Source organism: Mauremys reevesii, linkage group 23 (genome assembly GCF_016161935.1).
Source record: "Mauremys reevesii isolate NIE-2019 linkage group 23, ASM1616193v1, whole genome shotgun sequence".
Taxonomy (NCBI): domain Eukaryota; kingdom Metazoa; phylum Chordata; order Testudines; family Geoemydidae; genus Mauremys; species Mauremys reevesii.
Window position 1 is genome coordinate 7825593 of NC_052645.1, and position 11910 is coordinate 7837502.

Genomic DNA, 11910 nt, shown 5'->3' on the forward strand with positions numbered 1-11910 from the left:
TCAGAGTCTGCACTGATCCAAACCCACTCAACAGAGCGCTGAAAAGCAGTCACCACCGATGACCAATGACTGGTTGTGATGTCAAGAGTGGGTTCTGGTACATGGAGCCAGATGAGCCATCCAGCCACCTGACAGCCTTTGCCACACCTTTGGGCAGGTACTTCAGGATACAAATGCCCCAGAGGCATTCCAGTGTAATTCCAGAACTCAAGACCGTAGCTAATGACATTCTTATTGTAGGAGAAGCAGATGTCAAGGAAGAGGCCACCCAGGACCATGTTCCCAAGCTGTGGCACCTCCTAAAGAGGTGCTGGGAGCATCACATTAGGCTGAATACAGATGAGCTGACGCCAGCGCCGTAACAAGGGCGAGGCGAGTGAGGCACTTGCCTCGGGCACGGAAAGCCGAGGGGCGCAGGGCAGCTGCTGGCTCTATGGCAACCAGAGACGCTGGCCAGCAGAGGGCTGAAGGCGAGCAGCCAGCTGCAGCACATCAGGAGTGGGAGGACGGAGGCACACACCCTCCCCTCCCCTGGCACCCACCTGGAGGAGATGCCGAGGGGGCTTCCGGTGGGAGACAGGATCATCGGCAGTGGACCTCACTCACCTGAGCAGCTGCTGGGGCTTCGGTGAGTGTTTGACCCTGTGATTCCCCCCACCCCCAGCCACCACTCCTGCAAACTGGGCAAGGGGCAGCCCCATCCCCCACCCCCAGAGAGGCTATGGCGAGGGGCAGCAGGGGAGGAAGGAAGCCACATGTGATGGCAGTCCCCTCCCCCCAGCACCCACCACCCCCTCTCCGCCCCCCAAACTGTCCCAGAGCCTGCACCCAGCCCTCTGCACTCCCTCCCAGAGCCTGCACCCCTCCACCTATCCTGCACCCCACCCCGTGCCCCAGCCCAGAGCCTGCACCCAGCACACAAACTCCATCCCAGAGCCTGTACCTCCACCCCCACACCCTCTCCTGCACCCAAACTCTGTCCCAGAGCCTGCACCCCCACCTCTTCCCACACACCCTCTCCTGCCCCGAAACTCCCTCCCAGAGCCTGCACCCAGCCCTCCGCACTCCCTCCCAGAGCCTGCACCCCTCCACCTATCCTGCACCCCCACCCCGTGCCCCAGCCCAGAGCCTGCACCCAGCACCCAAACTCCATCCCAGAGCCTGTACTCCTTCCCCCACACCCTCTCCTGCACCCAAACTCCATCCCAGAGCCTGCACCCCCACCTCTTCCCACACACCCTCTCCTGCACCCAAACTCCGTCCCAGAGCCTGCACTCCTCATCCAGAGGCCCTGCCCCACCCCAGAGCCTGCAACCAGCACCCAAACTCCATCCCAGAGCCTGCACCCCCACCTCTTCCCACACACCCTCTCCTGCCCCGAAACTCCCTCCCAGAGCCTGCACCCCAGACTCCATCCCAGAGCCCAATCGTCCTACACTCCAATCCCCTGCCCCAACCCAGGGCCTGCACCCCAGACCTCCTCTCCCCACCCAAACTCACTCGCAGAGCCTTAGGCAGGTGGGCGGCAGAGTTCGGGGGAGCTCTGAGTGTTCTGGGCACCACCAACATTTCTACAAACCTGCCGCCCCTGATACTTGGAAGGGGGGTGAGGAGGTGAGCGGCGAGTCGGTGGCTGGAGTGGGGCAAATCTCCCAGATTCAAAATCTGGGACTGTGTCCGTTGGTCCTTTTTGCTGCTTTTCTCTGGGCTGGGGGTTGTCCCAATGCTGCAAAGGGGTGTTCCCAAAGGAAGGGGCTTGCTTCTAACCCCTGAGGCCAGCCCACTTGACAAGTCTGATTGTCCTTGGTCTGGCTCCCAGCCCCTCTCCAAGGGTTGCAGCTGTCTGGAGGTGCCTGCCTTCCACGCCTTCCTCATTCACACCTCATTCATTCAACAGGGCAATTGATTACAAAGTGGGGGGAAGATCTTATTCTTCTTCTAGCAAAAAGACATTTTTCTTTTACCTTAATTACACTACCTCAGGGGCCCGCTATAACATATTACCAAGGTTCAATACAAAGTCATATAAAAGTTATACAAAAATGCATAATGCCGAGATTTATCTACAACTGCATTGATTGACTGCTGTGTGCAGTAATATAGTGACCCCTGGTCTTTGAATGAGGCTTTATACTGGGGGAGGCAAGGGGGCGAGTGGCGAGTCGGGGGCGAGCGGGTGGGCAAGCAGCGGGTGGGCACAGAGGTGAGCAGTGAGCCAGCAGGGGTTCTAGGGGCAGGCATGAGGGTTTCTGGCAGGGGAGGGAGAAGGTGAAAGGAGGCGAGTGGTGGGTGGGGGACTGACTAGGAGGGACGCAGCAAGCCAGCAGGGTGTTAGGGGGGTGAAGAGGGGTGTGATGGTGGGGCCGAGCGGGGAGGGGGCGGGTCCTATTTTACTGCTATGATCTGGTCACCCTATGCGTGCTGTTTCTCCCCTTCCCCCCCCCCCCCCCCAAACCTTCCTTTTCGGCCCACAGCTCTTTTGGCGGGGTGGCGCTGGGGAAGGAGGGTTTGTTTCCACTAGGGTTTGTTTCCACGGGGCGGGCGGCGCTGGGGGTGGTGGTGTTTCCACGGGGCTGGGCGGTGCTGGAGGGGGGGTTGGGGTGCTGGGTGGCACCTGGGGGGGGAGGGCGCAATTTTATATTCTTGCCTTGGGCGCAAAAATAGCTAGTTACGGCTCTGGCTGACGCTGCGCCCCCTACCTGGGACATCTGTTGACTTCCGAGGGACTGCAGCTGAACCCGGACCACCAGAGCGCACTTAAGGAAATGCCCAGAGCAAAGGACTTAAAGGGAGTCCAGTGATTTATAAGGGTGGACAATGCTCTTTCCAGGTTCTGCACACACCTCTCAGAAGCCTGTGAGCCCTTGCGACAGTTAACGCACAACGGCGCAGGGTGGGAATGGTCAGAGACCCCAGGACAGGCATTGGAAAAACGAAAGCAAGTGCCAAGCAAGGCATGACCCCATAGTGCTCGAACTCCGTGGAGCAGCTAGAGCTCTAGTGGGACGCCTCCGAAGGAGGCCCAGGGGCCACACGGATGCAAAGCCAGCCACGCACATTTGCTAGCAGAGCCCTGCCAGACGTGGCGGGGAGGCATGTTCAGACAGATGAGGAGCTCCTGGCTGCACTCTGTGGACTGGACCAATCCCATCAATTCCCCTCTGGGGAGGCAGACATGCAGTCTGAGCACAAGCCATTAGAAAGCGTCATGGAGAAGCCAAGGCTGAGTTCACCCCTGTGACTACGACACATGGTATTTACATTGCAGTGCTGTGAGGTGAGGCTAAGGTACTGCCCAGGAAAGTCACTCCTGCTGGCAGATACACTGAGCCGGGCAGACAATCCAGAGTCCAGCATGGATGGCTCTGTGGGACAGGAGACAGTCTATCCACACGCTACTACATTGACAGAACAAGGAGTAATGGTCTCAAGTTGCAGAGGGGGAGGTTTAGGTTGGACATTAGGAAAAACTATTTCACTAGGAGGGTGGTGGAGCACTGGAATGGGTTACCTAGGGAGGTGGTGGAATCTCCTTCCTTAGAGGTTTTTAAGGTCAGGCTTGACAAAGCCCTGGCTGGGATGATTTAGTTGGGTTTGGTCCTGCTTTGAGCAGGGGGTTGGACTAGATACCTCCTGAGGTCCCTTCCACCCCTGAGATTCTATGATTCTATGATCACCTGCGCATCTCCCCAGAAGGCTCCAGGCAATCAAACCAAGCACCCAGCAGGATGTGGGCACAGGCAGGAAAACGATTCATACTCCAGGGCTGGCCAGGTCACAAGAAGCAGGTGCCCCAGGACGCTCCCCCTGCTCCCAGCTGAGGGATGAGGTGTGTGCACAAGGCAGGATTTGTGCAAAGGGCCCTGAGCAGTGATCCCAGCAGATTTACAAGCTGGCATCCTGAGATGGACACACACTTCACACCTGGGGATAGGGACATGGCTGAGAGGAGCCAGGGAGTGCATCTAATGGCCAGGCATGAACACCCTCTGAGGGGTGTACAAGGAACTGTGTGAGATGTGAGTGACAACAGAAGGAGTCTCTACAGCCTTATGAAATCCCAACCCAACCCAGGGAACATGTCATAACACACCTGGTCACTTTTAATGACAGGAAGTTGGTCGGTCTGGAGGACACTGAGGTAAGGCCTGTGATGAGGAAACTGAAGGTGCAAGGTCCGGCATCCCTGACTTGTGATGCTCAGACAATGGCCACAGCACACTGCAGCAGAATACAACTGATTCAGCCCCAAATGGGTTGAGCACAAGACCTCCCTTGGGGACCCACAAAGCAAAGGGAGGCAGAGTTGGCACTACAGACATTCAGGAGACTGATGGCAAAAGCCAAACAGACGGGAAGGGGTCCCTATCTGGCCATGATGGACCATTGTAATTCTCCTTCCCAGGGCCCAAATGATAACCCAGCACAGGGACTGATGGGCCAGAGAACCAAAACTCTGCTTCCCATGAGGGGGTCGTCTGTGGCAGCCCAGTGGTGGAAATACAGACAAGACACAGACAGAGTTAAGAGAAAACCAAGCTAAGCAAGCAGCCCACCACAACAAAGGAGCCAAGGACCTGAAGCCACTATGCACAGGTGAGTAGACTTGGGTCCAAACATCAAATAGCCACACAAAGCAATGGCAAAGGGCAAGTGTCCCAGCTGCAGCGGGACATAAGCCATGTGAGGTCACCACAGAGTCAGGAGAGCAGTGGAGATAAAAGCAGAGACAACTACAGAATAGCGAGACAGACAGGGCCAAAGTCAGGACCAGGAGGACTAGAAACAGCCTCAGCCATCATCTGGCCTGACGCAGGAGAGTCAGAAAGAACGAGCAACACAGAGGACTAACAGAAGGAGGGCAGCACCTGGCTGGAGAGAAGTTCCCACTAACAGTGGTAACACATACAAGAAGTGAGAGACTGGTTCAAAGACCAGCACACTTGAAGGAATTTAGGCCTAACAGACACCAATAGGAGGCCATTAAAGGCCATGTCCCAAGGGCGGGATATATGACTAGCAACCTCTGGCCCCAGCAAGTCAGCAAACATTGACACAAAGATACAACAACAGCCGGAAACGTTAAAGAGAAAGCTGTAGCAATGTGCATGAAATCTGGAGGGAGGAGCACAGATTGCAGCAGGGAAGTGATTGGAGGAGGCCCCAGGAAGTCGGTCTGTGTGCAAATGGCCGGAAGGCTCACTCCAGCTGCAGCCCTTCTGGAAATAGTGCTCTTCATAAAGAGCTTGTGTAGTGTTAGAAACAGGGAGTCCTCACCTCCTGTTAACATGGCTCACAGCACGTGAAATAGGTCACTTGAGCCTCCATTTTATTTGATCACGCTGGAAAAACCAAATCACTTGAATTATAAATAACTCAACTTCCATTCTTTAGTCTAATTGTATCAGGCAGATGTTACCGAATGAATCAGTCACTGGCTATAGAAAGTTGTCCTTTAAGAAAGATGGGGCCAAAGATTTGAATGCGTAAGAAGACAAGGAGTCCAAGGAACTCTCCCTGGTGACTAAACACAGACTACAGCTAAAGGTTGTGTTGTTCAGACATCGTTACTGGCATTAGCATGTGCTCAGAAAGCTGTGCTATGTATCAAAGCGAATGTATAGGTAACAAGATCAACCTTTTAGAAACTGGTGTGAAACAGGATTTTTGAAAGTTTGAAGCCAAACTTCTGACATTTGGGATTAAATTTCTAGAAAGGCTGAAACCTGGCCTCTGTCTCTGTACTGATATTTATTTGCATTAAATACTCATTAAATATAGAAATGAGGATCAATTAATGAATGACACAATCAGCAAAAAGGCCAAATTCATCGGCTACACTGTTCATAATGAATTACTGGACCAGTTCCAGCTTTGAGTAATTAAGAAACTGGATAGAACTTCCCTATTAAGAGAAGAACAGATTGGTCTTCTGAACTTCCCATGTACTTATGAGTCTAACAGTTCAATGCCCCTCCATGACCAAATGCCCTGATTCGCACATACATATTTGTAGAACAGACCCGGTAACTGGCATTATGAAATACCATCACAAATAAATGGCAGCATATGCCACATATCACAAGTACAAAAGTAATTTATGAAAATAAAACTAGCTACCAATTCAGTATCACTCCAGACTGAAATTCCCTTCATTTACCGGAGCTCATTCTCCTCTGTAAGCAAATCACAATTAGGCCCATGACCAAGACTTTCAAAAACTAGTCCCTAAAAGTTGGACTCTGAGAGGCCAGATTTTGTAAAGTTTTTAGGTGCCTAAAGATGCAGGTAGGGACCTAGTAGGATTTTCAAACACACCTAACTCCCAACCTTGGTTGCAGCTGAGAGAGAACTGTGACAGGCCCTGCTAGGGAGACAGGGAACATAGCGGTGAGTCAGAGCACAGAACGCGGCCGTCACAGCCACGTCCATGCCTGGCTACAGCAGCCTGATGCCCTCAGCAAGTAGATTCAGGGCAGTTTTCGTGTGGTCTGAACAGACCTGCAGTCATCTTGGACTCGGTACAAAACTGGCATCAGGGAGGTGACGAGGATTTTACAGCTTGCAAATCAAACAAGGAAGTTTGCATGCCTTCCATCTGTGTCAGCATGACAGGACTGCCCCCAGGCTGGATGGGTTGCCAGCCACTGACAATTACAGCACAGGGTTCCAAGCAAGATGAGGCAGTCAGGTAAAAATAGCATGTGGGTCAGGGAGAGGTTAGCGCAACACTTGGGGATTATTCAGGTAGCTTTAAGGAAGGGTTTAAACACATAAGTGAGAGATCAAATGTGCCACTGAAACCAATAAATGACTGGTGTAGGCTGTACATTACAGTAAACTGCCTACCCTGACTAGCCGTCCTTGGGTGAACAAGGCAAACTGACCCACTTTGCAAAGGCAAATAGCTGCAAATGGGGCAGCCAAACAATAATATGCAAAGTCAACTTGCATCCCGCACGATCCGAGCGCAAACTGGGATTAAGTCCAAGTGCAGCGAGTCTGACGGTCTCAACAAAGTCATTATCACATCCCTGTGCCCTGCCCCTCACACCTATTCTGCCCCCCCGTGCACGCACACACAACACACACACACACACAATTGGAGGCGCTGACAAAGATACTGAGGCTGGAATAGCAGGGCCTGCTGCAGCTCAGGACTGAGGTGCGTTTGGCAGAGTTGGGGAGAGACAGCAAGGACCAGAACAACTGAAAATGTTATGGCGCTGTCTTGTGCCCCACGGACAATGCACCATGTGCCCTGTAGCAAGCCCCAAGCAAAGGTGAACTGAATGTGAACTAATGCATTGCTGTCGGCCTAAATTCTGCAGCAAGGTCTCTGGCTGATGTGGTGCAAGGGTGCAGCAGATTGGGAATTCAGCTTTATTTAGATTTAAAGTGGCAGTTTCCAGTCAGGGATTGGGAAGAGCCCCTATGGTGGGTATCTGGCTGTTTCATCTCAAGCACCTAGCAGTCAACAATGCTGACATTTAAACTGTCCTCTGTATGTTTCAGAGTCGACACCACACTGAAATAGACAACTCCAAGAACTATCGTTTCAGGCTGTCTGCAGAATCAGGCCGACAGCAATGCATTAGTTCACACTCCGTTCACCTTTTCAAGGTGTTCTTCACTTCCACAAGGGCTACAGACATAATTTTTCACAAGTGAAGCAGATTTAGCAGCACAATTCCATGGCAAATTCTCTGGCCTCAGAAATACAGGGTATTACTGACTATAGTTTGTTCTTCCCTTCAAATCAGGGCTGGCTCTACCATTTTTGCCGCCCCAAGCAAAAAAAAAAAAAAAAGGCAGCTCGGACCACCGCCCGAACTGCTGAAGCAAAAAAAAAAGAGCCACCTGGACTGTACCGCCCCGCGAATGGCCGGAATGCCGCCCCTTAGCATGTGCCGCCCCAGGCACGTGCTTCCTCCGCTGGTGCCTGGAGCCGGCCATGCTCGAAGTCATCCTGTTTGTGACATCACAGGCATTTCCACAGGAAGCACTTATTGAGTTATGATGTCATAAACTCAAGACCATAGACCAGACACTGATAACAGTTATACTGCACAAGTCAGTGGAATTACTCTTGGCTTCTGGTAGACCAGAGCCTGATTTCAGGAGTTGATGTAGTCTGAAGAAAATCTTATTTTGTGTGTCCCTTCTCATCAAGACTGAGAGAAGGGAGAGAGAGAAAATAGAGGTTATATAAATAGCATTTCCATGAACCATTAGCTGGTCTTCTTACCTTCATTTCTCAGCTACCTTAATTTTTTACTTAATAAAGAATAATCCTTTAAGCGCCGATTGTCATGGGGAAGGAATTGTCTGTAAACTCTATTAGATTAAAAACAACCTAAAACAGATGAGACCACAACTCTGTTTTTTCCTCCCTTCTAAGATTAAAAAAGAATGAGTATTTTTACACAAGTGTGCATAACTTAAAAAAACAAGAAAGAAAGAAACACAACACTAGAAGCCAGCACGGACTGAGGCCCACCAGCAGCTGCCCCCAATTACAGGGGAAGGAAATCGGTCAGTCAGTCTGTCCTGGGAATGCTTGTGTGTTGAACAACAAGCCGAGAATCAGGGGGTCGGTGTAGCAAAAACCAGGAGTGGGGCTCCTGGTTGGTTCTGAATCAGTTCTGTTAAGGGCTGGGATTTTAAGGGGTTCCAAGGCCCCACGGAAAATGAAGCGGTGTTGAGCCCCTAACTCCCTTGGCCTGCTTTGAAAATCCCAGCTCAGACATATTATCAGTCCCAACCAGGTGCCCTGGCAGGAGGCTAAGGAGTGCTATACTGCTGGAAAGGCCAGTGTTTGGAACAGACAGAAAACAAAGGCCCTAGATCCCGATACACTCTTCACAAGAGCAGGGAAAAGGGGGGCACTGGGGGCAGGATTGTCCCCTCTCTCCTGGGTAAATGCCTATCAAACGTACGTCTGCCTCACCTGTGTGTGAGTATTGCTAACGTTGGTATTAGACTTTCACCAGTGTGTTTAGAGTCTAGAGGTTACGAAATGCTTGTAAGTTGCTGCACGCGTTCATCTCACGTACAATATCTGGAACCCAGGCTCTACGGTAACACTTAAATGCTTGTTCTGCAACTGTAAAAATATTTGCTCGGAAACTGTAAATCCAGTCAGGAAAGAAACACCAGCAAGTGTGAAAGCCTGGTTTGCACCCGTGAGGAGGGGCTCCCTCCAGCCCATCAGGAAGGCCTATTGACAGCAAATGGGCCATTGTAAACCACCGAAGAACAAGGACTTTGTTGATTGCTCCCAGCAGCCAATGAAGAGGAGGACGTGCAGAAGCGCTTGTCCCATCAGCTTGGACTCTAGGGAGATGGGGATAAAAATCCCTGCCCAGAAGGAATTAGGGTCTTTTTATGCTGTTGGGACTAGAAGGGGCAAAGATTCCTAAACATATGCAAGCAATCCCCAGGATTACTCTAGGTTAGCCCTAACAGACTTATAGAGCTGACGTTTCAGCAGCTCTATCACCATCTAAAGCCTAAGACTGCAACTCATTGGTGAGTGTATGTTTACCTGCTTTCATTTTTGTAAATAACTCTCAGTTCTTTTTCTTAGTTAATAAATCCTTAGTTAGTGCACTGTAGGATTGGCTACAAGTGTTGTTTTTGGTTTGTGACCTGGGGTAAGTGACTGGTCCTTTGAGACTGGGAGTAACCTGAATATTTTGTGATCTTTGCTGTAAAGCAACCAGCTATCAGGGTCAGGTTTGCCTGGCTGGCAAGATAGATCGTGTCTGGTGATCTGTGGTGTAGTAGTGTTATCAAGCCTGAGAGTTCACACTTTGTTTGTTGTTTGGTTGGTGATTGTATAATAGAGAGCACAGCCAGCTTGGGGCTTGTGTCCTGCTTCTGCACAGTCTGCCCTGAGATCGGTGTTTTCACTCATGAGCCACTCCAGCCAGCGCGACCGTCAGAATAAAGTTTTGCAGCATTTCTAAGTGGGTGGAGTGGACGTGTGAGTGAAGACGGGGACACCAGCCCTACAGGCCTGATCCAAAGCTCACTGAAGTTAATTAAAAGACTCTCATTGGCGATAATGGGATATATTAACCCTTTGGAGCAGACGCAAGGCATTTAGGCCCAAATCCTCAGAGGTACTTAGGCACTCAATGAGAGTTAGGCACCTAATTATTTTTGAGGTTCTGGGCCTTTGTCCTAAATTTCCCATTGTTGCTAGCACTGGTTCAATGGTAGGAGTGCGCATGTAGTTAGGGCTCCATGTGGTAGCCAGCGTTTTAATCCCCATGTTGCCTGACCCTGCTCAGAGTAAGTTTTTTTATAGAATTTAATGAGGCTAATGAGAATGGAATAGTGATAATATGGATGGGGATATGGGAATGAAGAGGGGGAATGAAACATCTGAGGTAGAAGCTGAAACAGAACATCGGGGAACAACAACTTGGGGAATATAAAAAATATAATATATAAATAAATATTGGAGAATATTAAGTTATCTGCTTAATGTTTATCTTAATAATTAATAATAAAATTAAATTGTAATTAGCTAATGAAAGATTCATAACTGGAGTAAGGAAAAAAAGGGAAAAAGAAAAAAAAAGGCCTGTTATGCAAAGTCTTAGTTTAACTGTTGTAAATGAGTTCAAAAAAAATAAAAAAAGATCTTAGAAAAATGAGGAGAATGGCAGTGGTGATGACTGGGATAGCAGACAGCATGGAGCAGCGAAAGGTAGAATAGAAGCTAGATCCATCTCTTTTTCTTCTCAATTTTTTTTTAGAGGAAATGACAAGCTTTGGATCTAATAAATGCTCTGGAGTAAATATATATTATTTAATGTTAAATTAGAAAAGATGAGAAAAATTGGAAGAGATGGGAAGGATGGAAATAAAATGAAAGTGGATAAAAGAGGAGAAAAAGGAGAGGTGGATAAGGAGAGGGTTAAATTGAAGGACAGGTTGGTTGGTTGGGGGGGGGAGTGGAGTGGATCAGGAGAGGATTTTTATTCTTTATTTTTTGCTATTTTTTGGGCACCTGGATATTGCTTGCAGAGCTGAACTATGATGGAAGTATGGGATGACACCAAGTTGGGAGAGAGGTTGGTTGGGAGGAGGGATGAGGGAGGTTGAGGGAGATTTGGAAGGATGAGTTTGGATATTGGAGTAGGAGTCAATGAAATTAAGTGTATAGGGATGACATTTAAGGGTTTAAGTTAAGAACTTTAGTTAAAACAGTTTGGATAAAAGACGGAGGAGTAAAGGGGGGAGAGGGAGGACCTAGGAGGAGAGAGGATGAGGATGATAGGATGATGTGATGATGATGATGTGTATAAAAAAAGTTGCTAATGTGGTCTTGGGCTGCATGCATTAGGATTTTCTAGTAGATAGAGGAGGTGATAGTCCCGTTATATATATTTGGTAGGAGATCTCAGTTGGAGTTGTGTGCAGTTTTGGAGTGTGTTGTTTAAGAAGTCTGAATTCAAACTGGAGCACAAACAAAAAAAGAAGGAGAAAGAACGAAGGAAGAAAAGAGAATGGAGGCCTGGAAAAGGAGGGAGGAGGCTTGTTTGTTTTCTTTGTTTTTTAAGGAAAAAAGAGGAGAAGAAGGAGATATGATATAATAGATTAAATATATCATCAGGAGGGAAGGAGAGGAATTATTTATTTATTTAATGTCAGTGCGAGGAAGGAAGGGAGGACGGATATAAATTATCAGTCAGGAGACTCAATGAATTAGAGGGTTTCTAACCATAACCATCAGAGTGCTGCAAATACTGGAACAGCCACAGTGAGGGAAGGGAGAGGGACCTCCATGACTTTAAGATCAAGCTAGATAAAGTTTATGGGAGATGGTATGATAGGATATAAGGCTTAGTCAAAAGGGTCAATAAGCCACACACACAAAAATACAACAATGGGTCA

The 11910-nt window shown here is 49.3% G+C and overlaps 1 long non-coding RNA gene across 1 annotated transcript; it reads left to right on the top strand.

Moving 5' to 3' along the window:
• Nucleotides 1-265: 265 nt before the first annotated feature.
• On the top strand, nt 266-5496 carry LOC120389053. Its single transcript, XR_005590736.1, has 3 exons — nt 266-628; nt 4406-4596; nt 5395-5496. It is a non-coding gene; the product is annotated as an uncharacterized LOC120389053 (long non-coding RNA).
• Nucleotides 5497-11910: the final 6414 nt, after the last annotated feature.